Below are 1,987 nucleotides of genomic sequence, written 5' to 3'. Positions count from 1 at the left end.
AGCCTGGGCAACACAGCAAGACCATGCCTCTAATAAATAAATGAATGAATGAACGAATAAATAAATAAATAAGCAAGCAACTAAGCGTAGAATGGTGGTGCGTGTCTGTAGCTCCAGCTATAGTTCCAGCTGAAGTCCCAAGGCAAGAGAATTGCCTGAGCTCAGGGGTTCGAGACCAGCCTGAGCAACATGGAGAGACCTCATCTCTACAATGAATCAAAAAATCACAGGCACATGCCTGTGGTTCCACCTACTTGAAAGGATGAGGCGGAAGAAACATCTGAGCCCAGCAGGTTGACGCTGGGGTGGTCGTGAGTGTGCTACTGCACTCCAGCCTGGACGACGGAGTGAGATTCCCACTCAAAAAAAAAAAAAATGTTGGTTACCACTGAAAATATTTAAGTAAGCCGGGCTCAATGGCTCAACCTGTAATCCCAGCGCTTTGGGAGGCTGAGGTAAGTGTATTGCCTGAGCCCATGGGTTCGAGACCCACCTGGGTAACTTGGCGAGACCGCATCTCTACAATAAGTTTTTAAAAATTAGCCAGGCGTGGTTGCATGCATCTGTAGTTCCAACTACTTGGAAGGCTGAGGTGGAAGAATCACCAGAGCCCAGCAGGTCTAGGCTGCAGTGGTCAGGAGCAGCCACTGCACTCCAGTCTGGGTGACAGAGTGAGACTCCAACTCAAAAAAAAAAAAAAGAAAGAAAATATTTAAGTATCAATCTAAGACAAAATAACTAAGAAAGTCAGGATCGCAGAATGGAATATACTACAAGTGTTATGAATATTAATAAACTGAATGTAGTATTATAATGAACAAAAATCTGAACATAAGAGAAGGGAGTGAGAAAAATATTAAGAATTCAGCCATGTGCAGTGACTTATGCCTGTAATCCCAGCACTTTGGTAGGTGAAGATGAGAAATTTGCCTGGGCAACTTGGCGAGACCTAGTCTCTACAATAAATCAAATAATTAGCTGGGTGTGGTGGTGCACATCTGCGGTTGCAACTACTTGGAGGGCTGAGGCAGAAGGATCACCTGAGCCCAGCAGGTCAAGGCTGCAGTAGCCATGAGTGTGCCGTTGCATTCCAGCCTGGGTGACAGAGATTCCAACTTAAAAAAAAAAAGTGACTAACAGGAGTCAGCTATCAGTGTCTTCCTCTAAAATGGGATTAATAAATAGCAATGAGGCCAGGTGGAGTGGCTCACACCTGTAATCCTAGCACTTTGGGAGGCAGGGGGTGAGAGAATTGCCTGAGCCCACAGGTTCAAGACCAGCCTGGCAACTTGGCAAGACCTCATCTCTACAATAAATCAAAAAATTAGCCAGGTCTGGTGGTGCACAACTGTAGTTCCAGCTACCTGGAAGGCTGAGGCAGAAGGATCACCTGAGCCCAGCAAGTTGAGGCTGTGGTGGCCATGAGTATGCCACTGCACTCCAGCCTGGGCAACAGAGTGAAACTCTGACTCAAAAATAAATACATAAATAGCAATGAGTCTGCTCTTCATATTTTTCTTTTTTTTTTTTTGAGTTGGAGTCTCACTCTGTCGCCCAGACTGGAGTGCAGTGGCCGCTCCTGGCCACTGCAGCCTCGACCTGCTGGGCTCCGGCGATCCTTCAGCCTCAGCCTTCCAAATAGCTGGAACTACAGGCACGCGCTACCATGCCCGGTTAATTTTTGATTTACTGTAGAGATGAGGTCTCTCCAAGTTGCCCAGGTGGGTCTCGAACCCGCGGACTACAGCAATCCACTCACCTCAGCCTCCCAAAGCGCTGGAATTGCAGGCCATATTTTTCTTAACATTGGAAGAATCTTACAGGAAATAATGTTATTTGTAGTAAAGAAATATTTACCTGAAATTCCACAATTCTTTCAGTTAAACTTCCATCTATTTTCCTTTTTTTAAATTCAAATAAAGTTCAGTGTAGCCGGGCTCGGTGGCTCAGCCTGCAATCCCGCGCCTTTGGGAGGCTGAGGTGAGTG

Source organism: Carlito syrichta, unplaced genomic scaffold (genome assembly GCF_000164805.1).
Source record: "Carlito syrichta isolate Samal-C Ts95f unplaced genomic scaffold, Tarsius_syrichta-2.0.1 Scaffold305649, whole genome shotgun sequence".
NCBI lineage: Eukaryota > Metazoa > Chordata > Mammalia > Primates > Tarsiidae > Carlito > Carlito syrichta.
Note: the sequence above shows the minus strand (reverse complement) of the source record.